This window comes from Musca autumnalis, unplaced genomic scaffold, assembly GCF_047663935.1.
Source record: "Musca autumnalis isolate F117 unplaced genomic scaffold, ASM4766393v1 scaffold_1, whole genome shotgun sequence".
NCBI classification, from domain to species: domain Eukaryota; kingdom Metazoa; phylum Arthropoda; class Insecta; order Diptera; family Muscidae; genus Musca; species Musca autumnalis.
In genome coordinates this window covers 14,976,849-14,990,492 of record NW_027411644.1, presented here as the reverse complement: position 1 = coordinate 14,990,492, position 13,644 = coordinate 14,976,849, and positions in this window count along the sequence as shown.

Here is a 13,644-nt window from a genome sequence, read left to right as displayed (position 1 = left end):
GACACAAGAGAGAACCACTAGATCAACAAGCCTATTAAGCAGGTTTAAATAGCATGGAGTAGCAGATACCATAAACAATTATCGTGTGAATGCGGTTCTCGGGTAACATCCCCCATCCATCGCAACTGAGGAGCGTCAGCTGCCATTACAAACCAGAGTAGTTTTGTCTTGCCTATGCTCTGGATGGTGGTGACCAGCATACGGTACAGTCCCGCACGACATACTGAACCTTTCCAACTACCCTGTCAAACCTACTCAACTAACTCCAGTAGGTTTGTGTATACAAACAATCTAAGCTGCCACATTCCTAAACCTGGAGATAGAACCAGATTAACGCCACAACCTTCAGAATTACGAAAATGTGGAGATACCCTTCTGTGGGGGCTATATCGAAACATGGACCTATACTCACGAATTTGAGTCGGAAATGTTTTTACCTCCAACATAGACTGAATTCCAAATATCAGCCATTTCGGTTTGTTGTTATTGCCACAACTTTCAAAATACGGAAAATCGGGAGCTAAGCTCTATGAGGGCTATATGAAGCCGTGTACCTGTGCCGACAAATTTCTGGCTGAAATTTGTATACCCTTAAAGAAGATTAAATACTAACTTTTAGCAATTTCGGTGTAGTATTGAGGCCACAACCTTCAAAATACCGAAAATCGGGAGGTACTATTCTATAGGGCTATATGAAGACGTGGACCTATACCGACAAATTTCAGGTGGAAAGTTTTATACCCCCCAACGAAGTCTAAATACCAATTTTCAGCCTTTTAAGGGGTTATTGAGGCCACAATATGCAAAATACCGAAAATCGGGAGGTACCGTTCTATGGGGGCTATATGAAGGCGTGGATCTATACCGAGGGTCTCCAATGAATATTTCGATGTGTTACAAACGGAATGACAAATGTAATTATATGTTCTAAAGTGGTAATGCCCTGTTCCAGAACCTCTACTATTTTTGATTTTTTTTATCAATTTTTAAAAAAATTTCAACATTTCAAAAATAATATATTCATGGAGGTTCCGGAACAAAGCATAAATTTATTTTCATTCATCATTATAAAATTGGTTTTGTAATTTCCGGAAGAAATACTTGAAATTTTAAAGAAATTAGTACAGCGGCAAAATTAACTATATGAGCGAGGTGAACGATTGAACTATATAAACGGAAGGACCGATATAAAAGAAAGGAACTAGGTGAGCTAAAGAGGTTAGGTGAACGTTAAGTTTCGAAATTTTTTTAACGGATAATATACTTTGAAATACTGTGTTGTTCGAATATTCAGGCTCAAGGTTAAATACAAAACAAGTAAAAAGTTAAGTTCGGCCGGACTGAATTTTTAATACCATCCACAATAAAATAGTCTTAATTAAAATGGAACAATAAGTTTCCTTTCACAATTTTAGGTGCAAATAAGTGAGCCAAGGCTATAGTCGGGTCGGGGCCGACTATGTGATACCCTACACCATAAGCTTTTGACTGGTAAAATTCAAAATATTAAAATTGAGATAGCTTAGCGCCTTTGCTCTGAATGTCTTAATTAATACAGAACAATTTAATTTAATTAATTAATACAGAACAAATAAAAAAATGGAAAAGTTGGATGTACGCCAACCATCAATAGGCTTCTTTCTCTGTGAGACTCCCATCAACCCCCAAAATTTCGTGAGGATCCGACCTGTAGTGTGATTGCACAAAAAAGTGATGCATTACCGACTATTGCGATATCTCTGCTGTTTGACCACCTATGTCAACTTACTTCACATCGTCGTAAAGGTGATATTTTCTACATTCCTTGCCATGTTTTGCTTTCGATATACCTTTTACAGAAGAGAGATATTCGCTTTGAAATAAAACGTTGGCCTTTTCTTCAAATATGTTTTTTTCACATTCCGACCCCTGAATAATATCCGACCATTACCAAAATCAAAAGGTTTTTTCCTCTGTGGGACACCCATGAACACCCAAAATTTCGTGACGATCCAATCAAAATTGCGAGGTGTAGCGTGATTACAAAAAAAAAAAAAAATAAAAATAAAATAAACAAGTAAAAATGTATCAGTCGGCTTTGCCGACAGAGATATACCCTCAGCCTGTGTATATTGAAACAATTTTTTTCCCAAAATACGTATGTATTTACGTGGTTTTAAAAATGTTGGGCGTTTGAACCGACAACAATGTTGATTAGGATTAAAGATCAAAAGTTTTGCGGAGGAGATACTAAAAGGAATGGATCGACATTGACCTTTATGGAAGTGGATCTCCAGCCACAACATATGGTGCCATAGGGGGTTATAACACTCTTCGGGCTGTTTGCTCAAGAAGTATGGAGTTGCCCTTAAAAAAACTTTTCCCTTCATAATTGAGGCAGCGAATGCAAGTTGCTTCAACAAAAATCAAAGTGATTCGATATAAGGTCTTAAAGTGAACTTATCCGAAATTTTGTGTGGGAGGTACCGGATGGAGTGGACAAATATAGTCCATATTTGAACCTGATCTATATCTGGTAGATATATTAGGATGTGTAACGTATAGACCAATTCGGCCACTCCCTTCAATAGTTACCGTACAAACAATTTTTCCAAACATTTTTGAACTTTTGTGGGGGAGGTACCTGAAGGAGTGGACCGATATGGCTTATCTTCAAACTAAACTATGTTTGGACAAAATATTACTAAGGCCATATTTTGGACCGAATCGACAGATCCGTTCGCGAGTTATCTTGAGCTCCAACCACCTCACACGGTGTCATAGGGGTTTTTTGCAACTTTCTTATATTTTCTCAGGAAGTATGGACTTGCCCCTGATGGTACTTGTACCGTCGTATGGAGGGCAGTGAATACAAGTTGCTAAAACAAAAATCAAACCGATTCGAGAGATGACCCTAAACTGAACTTTTCCGAAATTTTGTGTGGGAGGTACCCGAAGGAGTGGACCTATTGAGACCATATTGGAACCTCATATTACCCTGGTAGAAAGTTTACGATATACAAAGTATGGACTACATCGGTCACTCCCTTCAAGAGTTATCGTGCGCACAAACTTTCCGAACATTTTCGAACTTTTGTGGGGGAGGTACCGGAAGGAGTGGACCGATATAGCCCATCTTCGAACTTAAACTAAGTTTGGGCAAAATATTACAAAAGCCAAAATTTGAACCGAATTGGTTCATCCGTTCGAGAGTTATCGTGCGCTCCAGCCAGCAGGACAGACAGACAGACAGACAGACAGACGGACGGACATGGCTAGATCGACTCCAAATTGTCTGAAACACATTTCGTCCAAACATACTTGGGGTCTAAAACCATTATTTCGATGAGGCACATTTTCATCGTATCAAAGTGTATATACCCTCCATAGCCTAAAGGCTGAGGGTATAAAAATAGAAAACAAGTATGTATAATTTTTCTGAAAATAGGTCAATTTTTTGTCATAGCCCCCACATAAAAGTACTGTCCGATTTTAGATATTTTGTGGATTTTAGCGACACTTTATGACCGATTCGGCTGAAATTTGGTATTTTGACCTCTTGGAAGATATGAATCCTTCGTACCAAAAATTATTAACATAGGTCAATGTTTTGGTTTAGACCCCACACAACGGGACCACCCTGTTCAACAAATTTTGGCAGTTTTTGGTCATTTTGGTCGATAAAACGTAAGAATTGCTGTTTGTGCACATTTATTATAAATTCAATTCAATTTTCTTTATTTTTAAAAAACGTTATAAAAATTACATTTTGATACATTTATAATGGTATTAAAAAAAATAAAGAGTATTACAGCTTGGTTTGTAACAAACCGTCTGCTGGAATGTTGAGTAGTTATTAATTCATAATAATGTTGATCAGTAATTAAATTCTTCTATCAAAAGCTTTCTATATTTAAGTGCTTCTTTTAAAAATTTGCATAAATTGAGCCAGCAAAAATCTTCACCACCATTAAGGATATTTATAACTTCATTTTGGGACATTATGATTTTATTAAAAAAACTCGCTCGTAAGTATTTAAGTATTGGGCAACGACCCATAAAATGTACAATGGTTTCTGGTTCTCCAAGATTACACAGGGAACACCTTTGACCCTCAGGTGCCCCATGTTTATTGGCGTTCAACCAAAGTAGATCACCTATCGCTCTCATTATTAGCGTAATTTCCTCTTGGGTAAAATGATCGTTACAATATAATTGGCTAATGCTAAAATCCAGGTTTTTGTAAAATCGCTGGGTACTCTGTTGTGATTTGTGAATATGTTCATTTAAGACGTTGGTTTTAATTGATGCTATTAAACACTGTGTAGCTTCTAGCCATATTTTCTTATCCAACGTAACATTGCTAGTGTCAATACTTCTTTCCGATAGCTGGGATATAAAATCATTAATACAACCAACATTTTTGTTCATGAGTTTCATTGCAAGTATATGTGGCAGTCTGTGGCTTTCAAGATCAAATAAAATTTTGCTCAGGTACGATAAATGGAGTGAGTAAGTGTATATATATCCTGGTTCGTATCCGGTTTCCAGGGCTAGAATATAATTCGGAGTAGACTCAGGGAGTTTTAATATCTTTTTGATAAAGTATCGATAAAGCTTTTCTACATCACTAAAATACCCATTTCCCCATACTTGTGCACCATAGCTGTGAATAGATCGACAAACCGCTAAGAACATTTTCCATTTAGACTTCAGTTGCACTGATGGTTTTGAAACGAAGTTTTTCCAAGTGGCATTTATGGCCATTTTTGTAGCTTCTTCCTTCTTTAATAAATGTTTTGTGAAAGACAATTTTGGTGTCAACCACATACCTAGATACTTGTATTCGTTGACTATTCTTATACTTTCTCCATTGAATGTCCATTTTTCATCTGCGGAAAGAATTCCTCCTCTCCTGAATACCATTATCTCCGATTTTGCCTGATTAACTTCCATTCCCCATCTAGTACAATATGACTCTAAATTATTTATCATTTTCTGGAGAGATTTGGGATTATCTGCTAGCAGCACTATATCGTCTGCATACATTAGCAGGCGGATATTTATTTCATCGATATACAGTCCTTCTTCAAGATAATCATGCATGTCGTTTAAGTATAAAGCGAATAATGTTGGGGACAGTAAACAACCTTGCTTCACACCAGTACGAGTTTCGAAATACTCGGATAGTTGGTTGCCAGAACAAACTGCTGATTTTGTGTTTTTGTATATGTTGTGGATAAAATTAATTATTCTCGACGATAGTCCAAGCTCGTATAGTTTAAAGATTAGGAGGTCTCTAGGAACTATATCAAAAGCGGCTTTAAAGTCTACGAAGTATGCATAAACTTTCTTTTTTTGACTCAGCTTGAGCTTGACTATAGAAACAAGGCTAAATACATTGTCGACTGTAGAGTATCCTTTTCTAAAGCCCGCCTGGTACTCATTTAACATTCGGTGTCTATTTACCCACAGAGTTATCCTGCTATTGATCATCCCAATCATTATTTTTCCAATACAGTTCATAAAGGTAATCCCACGGTAGTTACTCACGTCGTTTACGTTTCCTTTTTTATGGATTGGAAAAATTATACCTGAGCGAAATGGTTCAAGGTCTTCGTGGCCATTCAAAATACAAGTAAAGGCATTGCACAGGGCTCTTAAGAAGCCGTCCGTGGCATTAATGAAGAACTCATATGGAATACGATCATCACCTGGCGCTTTGTTCACTTTTACATTATTGAGTTGTTTCTTAATTTCGTCTATTGTAAATGCTCTATCCAAAAGTGAATCCATACTATTGTTCATGGCATAATATATCGGTTCTGTACTACATTCCGGGTTGAGAAGATGCTTGAAATAATTATGTAAATCATCTGTGGATATACAGCAACTAGGATCATTTTCCAGTTGTCTCAGTTCCTTCGCCATCTTCCACCATGCCTTACTGTCTGTAATGATGTCCAATTTATTTGCTATATCATTGTAGTAGTTGCATTTTTTCATTTTACATACATTTTGATAGATTTTCTTTTGTTTAATATAAGCGTTTTTGTCGCATAATTTATCAGACTTTCTGAATTTGTTCAAAAATTTCATGGTCTTTTTTCTAATTGACAGACATTCCATGTCAAACCACTTACTTTTAAAACGTTGTTTTCGTATTTTGGGGGTCTCAGGATACGACATATATATTGTTCTGGTTAGTTCATTAAGACTCGGATTAGAAGACAAATTTCTCACATTTATGTTGAGAGCATTCTGGTAGAGATTTTTATTTCTTTCTTTCCACATTAACTTTGGGTTGAGATTTGGTGAGGTTGAAATTTCCTCATTTCGGTAAGGTAGAGAAAGACTGAGAACAATGGGAAAGTGATGGGACCAGATCTGATCTTGTACTTGGAATGAGTCAACATAATTTAGTAAATCTATTGTCACAGCGCATAGATCTATCACTGAACTGCCATTTCTGTTCGTAAAAGTTAGTCTTCCGTCTGCATCTCCAGAACATCGGCCATTTAGTATTACCAGTCCATTATTGTTACACGTTTCAATGTATTTTCTTCCATTTGCATTAACAACCTTATCGCTAGATTTTCTTTTACTTCCGCATTTCCCTGAAATTTCATCTGGTACTTCTTGTTCCTCGCCGATCCGAATATTGTGATCACCAATGACGATCTTACTCCCTTCGCATCCCTCAATAACATCCTTCAAAGTTTGAAAATCTGTATTCCAATTTGCAGGTCTTATGTATACAGGAAAAATTTCGAAAATTATTGAATTGAACTCACATTTAATAGCATCTTGGTTCTCTCGACGCTCAAATTTATGCTTAAAGCCACGCCTTTCTAAATCATGACGAACTCCGTATATCAGTCCTCCAATACATCGCCCTCTATTATTGATCCTAGTAGCCGCTTTCCAGTAGATTTTAAAATGTTCAAATTTTTTGATAAAATAGTCTTGATTTTTCATTTCGACATGTGTTTCCGTGAGGACAAAGATATCAAATTTATCTAAATATTGAAAGAAACGATGGTAAAGATTTTTGCTACCCAGTCCATTTATATTTATTATAAATAATAATTAATTTCAATACAAAATGGACGTTGAAATAGTTTTGGCCAGAAAATTTGGATTTGGGACCATTGTGCATCGTTAGAAAGGTGATACTTTCAGGTCAGGTTTTGAAAAAACGCTTTGGAAAAAACGTTGACTTTTTCTAAGTTGTTTGCCCATTCCGACCCCTAAATATTATACGACCATCATATAGGCTTCATCCCTCCGGGACCCCCATCAACACCCAAAATTTGTGAAGATCCGATCAGGGTATATCCGATAGGGTATAAAAATGTTCGACCACGGATACCCCAAGTGCCTAAATTATCGAATCTAAAAATGTGTTCAGCCAGGTGAAAGGTACCACCTACGGGGCTATATCATAGTCTTTTTTGGTGGAAAAGTTTTATTACTGCAGGGGACTTCCAAAGTCTAATTACGGGTAGTTCTGTCGTACAATGTATCTAAGACCTTCAAAATACCGAAAATCGGAAGGTACTGTTATATGGGGCCATACCAAAATATAGACCTACATTGACGATTTTTAGTGAAAAGGTTTCGCGACCACTGAAAACTTCAAATGTCAAATTAAAAATTTTAGCGAAAATACCGAAATAGGGGGCTATACCAAAACATGGACCTATGTTGAAAATATTGGGTGGAGTACTTTCGTGACCACTGAGAACCTCAAATGTAAAATTACAGACAATTAAGTTAAAAATTGTATCTAAAATCCTCAAAATAACGAAAATCGGAAGGTACCGTTGTATGGGGGATATCCAAAACATGGACCTATGTTGACGATTTTGGGTGGAAAAGTTTCGTAACCGCTGAGAACCTTAAATGTCAAATTGCAGCTAGTTTGATTAAAAATTGTATATAAAATCCTCAAAATACCGAAAATCGGGAGGTACCGTTATATGGGGGCTATACCAAAACGTGTACCGATATAGCCCATCATCGGACTTGACTTGCCTGCAAACAAAAGACCCGTCATTTCAAAATTACAGCGTCGTATCTTCATTATTGTGGTGGTTATAGTGGTTACCACTGACGGACGGTCATGCATAGATAAGAATTTTACCTTGATCAAGAATATATACCCAGCAAAAAGTTTGACTCCAAAGAGGCAGTTAAATCATATCACTATAGGTAATTTGGACAGGTTTTTAGGCAAAAAGTCAATTTTTCACTTTTAATAACGCGAGTTTTCTAATTTGATTCGAAGAAAGAACATGTCAAATTCTATGGATGTACAATTTGTTTTCAAAAATATTCAAAACTCGCGGTATAATTCGAAGTTAAAATCAAAATTTCGAAGACAAAATAAAAAATGTTAAAAAAGATTAAAAGTCAGAGCAGAATTTAAACGCAATTTGTAAGAGTTTGGTAATAATTAAATACAAAGATATGATATTCAGTGGAATGGTGGTGGTGTGTACTTTCTGTTTTAAGAAATAATTTTCTTCAAAATGTTTGTTACAGCAGAAGAAATCGTCATATAGGATGCAACCTAAGAATTATTTTTTTTTTTACAAAATTATAGTTTTATATTATAGACTTTTACAAAATTGTTCAACTTTGACCGTAATTCTGCTACCGGGAATATCTTCAGCAAAGGGTTCTGAATAAACAACATAATTACCAAGGTGCGATTTTTTGCGTTTTTTGAGTTATATCACTTTTTTGAAGGTGACCTCCGTGCAGAAAAATATATATTTTTTAAAATTTTTTGTTTGGTGAAGGAAATATTAAACACAAAAAAGCATCCGATTTGAACTAAAAAGACATTTTCTTTAAAGAAATATTCACCAGGTGTTCTAAAAATGTACAGGCGTGTTGTGGTCAACATTTTTGTTAATTATAGCCGTAATATGTTCTAACTAGGGATCACGATTGCGTGATTTATTTGGTCCTTTAAAAAAATAATATTTATAAAGATCTTTTCCTGAATCAATATTTTAAACATATCAACGTTTATAAAAATCTTTTGGCGGATCAGTACTTTAGTTCATTATAACCATTTTTCTTTTGTTTTAACCGCGTTCATTGGGTTGGAACGAATAAAATAGGTAAAATGAGAATAGGGAGTAGGAAAAAGAAAAGTTGTTCGTTATATCTGGTGTTCGTTGTAAACGCGTTCGTCTGTAAAATTCTTATTAAAATATTGAAATATTGTTAAAATATTTGAAACAGTGCTTAAATTCGTCGCTATCGCTCGTGTTTTTTAAAGCGGGCCTGAAAATCCTAACAAATTGTAAAAAATTCTACTCGCGGGGTAACAATTTTTGTTTGTTATAATCGTGATCGTTTTAAGAAGTTCAATGTATGTACAAATATTAAGAAAAATTCTTTGGAAACAGAAAACATTGTTCGCTATAAACGTAGTTTCTTATAACCGATGTTCGCTATATCCGAATTTTACATTGTAATTCTTTGTTTTATCTTTCATTTACATATAAAGCAATAAAAATGTATAAAAAGCCCACATATCCAGCGCTATTAATTTTTGCCTCAAAGACAGGCCAAATTACTTATAGTGCATATGTACAAGTGATCTGGAAGTGCATCAAATTATGAATTTTTACTCATGATTTTTACAAGAGCGTGACTACTGAAAGAGACACTCCATTGCACTACATTTTAACTGACCCTTTGACGTTGCATTTTAACCTTTGGGGTAGAACAAATAAAATGCATTTATTATTTGTGTAAAACAAAAATTTGATGAACTATATTACATTAACACAAATTATGAAAATTATCCATTGAATTCAATCGCAACCATGCGTGTTTCCTCCGCTCTCCATTTAATCCAAGCTGAACTGTTTTTGCTTCATCTGCTAAATGGGTTTGATATTGTCTTCCCATCACCAGTTAAGATTTCGATATGTACTCCAACAGCACTCCATTGGGAAATTTTCTTCTCGTGAGTTACCGGAAAAATGTTCACAAATTGAATATTTATACCCACAACATTTATGCTAACGAGGATATATACACTTTCATACGGGCAAAATGTGCCTCATCGAAATAATGGTTTTAGACCGCAAGCATGTTTGGACGAAATGTGTTTCAGACAGTTTGGATTCGATTGAGCAATGTCCGTCCGTCTGTCTGTCTGGCTGGAGCGCACGATAACTTTCGAACGGATCAACCGATTCGATCCAAAATTTGGCGTTCGTAATATTTTGTCCAAACTTGGTTTAAGTTCGAAGATGGGTTATATCGGTCCACTCTTCCGGTACCTCCCCCACAAAAGTTCGAAAATGTTCGGAAATGTTGTACGTTCTAAAACTCTTGAAGGGAGTAACCGATTTGGTCCATACTTTGCAAATCGTGAAATGTCTACCAGACTTAGACGAGGACTCAATCGGTCCACTCCTTCGGGTACCTCCCACAGAAAATTTGGGATAAGTTCAGTTTAAAACCTGCTCTCGAATCGCTTTGATTTTCAACTTTCAGCAACTTGTATTCACTGCCCCCTATACGACGGTACAAGTTTCATCAGGGGCAAGTCCACACTTCCTGAGAAAATAGCCTGAAAGTCCCTATGACACCGTGTGAGGTGCTTGGAGCGCAAGATAACTCTCGAAAGAAAATTTGGCCTTAGTAATATTTTGTCCAAACATAGTTTAAGTTCGAAGATAAGCCATATCGGTCCACTCCTTCCCCACAAAATTTCAAAAATGTTCGGAAAAATTGTTCGTGCGGTAACTCTTGAAGGGAGTGGCCGAATTGGTCCATACTTTACACATCCTAATATATCTACCAGATATTGATCAGGTTTAAATATGGACTATATTTGTCCTCTCCATCCGGTACCTCCCACACAAAATTTCGGATAACTTCACTTTAAGACCTGCAATCGAATCACTTTGGTTTTTGTTGAAGCAAATTGCGTTCGCTGCCACAATTACGATGGTAACATTTTTTTCAGGGGCAAGTCCATACATTTTGAGCAAACAGCCCGAAGGTTGTAAAAACCCCCTATGGCACCATATGCAGTGGCTGGAGATCCACTTTAATAATGGTCAATGTCGATCCATTCATTTAACTACCTCCTCCGCAAAACGTTTGATCTTTAATTCTAATCAACATTTTTGTCGGTTCATACAACCAAAAATTTTAAAAACCCCTAAATACATACGCTTTTGGAAAAAAAATATGTTTCAATATACACAGGCTGAGGGTATATGGTAAATAACAAAAATGTTTTGCAATCGATGAATCCGAGTTTCACCTATTCAGAATTCGCGAACTGTTAACATATTCTATAAAGTATGACTACAATTCTTTAAAATGAAGTGTTTTAGGAGGGATCCCATAATGTCGACCATTAAAATTAATTTTCGTGGAAGCTGTGTTGGCATCAATGTAGAAAAATGGGTAAAAATGGGTTGAAGCTAACAAGTGTTTTTATGTTCCCATGCGATTTCTGGCTTAACCTTACATTTTATAGACCTATTCCCAAAGAATGAATCACAGAATACTCCATGGGCAATAAGATATATCCACTGCATCCATCCAAAATTGATGCCGGAATTTCGGGTTTTTTTGAATTTTTTTAATAATCCGGACGCGCAAGAAGATAATATTCCAAACTCATAACAGGATTACAAAACTCGTGATTTTTCGTCGTTTAATCCATATCTCATGAGTGTGCTCCTTACAGCATCCTAGTAATTGGAGTCGAAAGGCCAAAATTTCATACGTGAATTTTCTTACAAAACATATTTTTTGCGTGTAAAATTTACAACTGTCATTCAATTTCCTTTGAAACTCGCGAGAATTTAGTTTTTTTTACGCGACGGTTCTAATGAAGCTTTCCGCGATCGAATTCATCTACTAAAACCGCGGATATAGATACCTTGAAAATTGGAAAATCAGCAAAAATATATTTTGACAAATCCGCGTACTAAACTGCTATTTTCCTTAAAATTTTTTACATAAATGGAATCCTTTACTCGCGATTATAATATTTGCGAAAACACGTGTCATAAATAAAAAGAGATACGCGAGTAATATGGGTATTTCGCCAAAAATTGAATGTGGAGGCACATCCACGGTTTTTGAAGAATCTATTTGAAATAGGTGTATATTGACGTCTTTTTGATGGTTGCTGATAAAACCGGATGCGCATCAAAATCGTTTGCACATTGCGCGACTTTTACCAACTTTAAGGTTTTTTTGCAGTGCATGATGCAACTGGCGGCACACAATGATCGCTGAGTGAAACATCGAAATATGCATAAATATTGAAAGAGATTGATTCGCTTTATCCAAAATCGGATGCGCATCAACCGACTTTAACTAATTCGCGAATTACAGGCTTTTTAATTTTCATATCTTTTAAATGATAGTAATTTTAATATTACTCTTAATTTCCTATCCTTATAAGTTATCACAGTAAGCAGTTAAGCTTTCACAATGGTAAACCATATATTTTGATAAAGTTTTAGCAGAATACTTTAAGTATAATTTGAATTTATTGCCTGATGTTTTTAATTTTTTTGATTTTCCGCGAAAATAAAAACACATTTTGGAATTTTTGGTGCATCTGTGGATGGATATCAAATGCTGTTACTGATATATGCTTACATTTTCTCAATACAAAAAATAAGAAATTTTAAAATATTTTTTTTATAAGAGGATAAAAACCGCTATAACTTTTGCGCGCATCGGCCAATTTCGTGAACGCGAGCAAAAATCCAAAAATCGTAGATGTGGTCGCGAAAAAATTTTTTAATTTTTTTCAAATGGAATTGCAAAGGAATTTTGTTATTTGCCATATATCTGTCGGCAAAGCTGACTGATACTTTTTACTTGTTTTTATTTATTTTATATTAACAATTTTTTGGAAATGTTAACACGCTTGTCTCTTTTTGGAAAATGTATGCCGCTGCCTGTAGAGATGTACAAACTGATTTATGTACTTGTAGGGGTCTCTAACAACTGCTAATAAAATGTAGCGAACGGAGTGCCTTTTTCACGACTCCGTTTGGACTGCATCCGGATGCTGTTAAATTGTGAGGAATTGGAGTGCCTTTTTCAGGACTCCGTTGAACAGCATCCGGATGCTATTAAAATGTGACAAGTGCATGTGATTGTTTGGATTGCATCCAAATGTGGTTAAAATGTGAGGAATGGAGTGCCTTTTTTCACGACTCCGTTTGAATTGCATCAAAACATGCCGTGAAAGAACTAGTCCACATTGCACTACTTCCATTTTATTTTGCTGGGTATATATACTTAATGGGGTCGCAAATGATGATTTCAATGCATTACAAACAGAAAAATATACTTAATATACCCTCCATACTATGGTGGAGGTTATATAAAATACATATATAAAGAATAGTGTCTTTAAAATATTAAACAGTTATGAACTGTTTCTCTACGGACACAATACCAAGACCTCTACTAGTTTACAAAGTGATATTTCGAATTTACATTTCAAAAATTTGAGGTATGTAACTATTCATAATTAAATTCAAATATACACACGTACATTTCTTCATTTGGAATGTGAATGCCACACTCTCGTATCGCCAAACAATTTGCATTAATTTATTATGGATTGTAGTCTATTTGATAAAAATA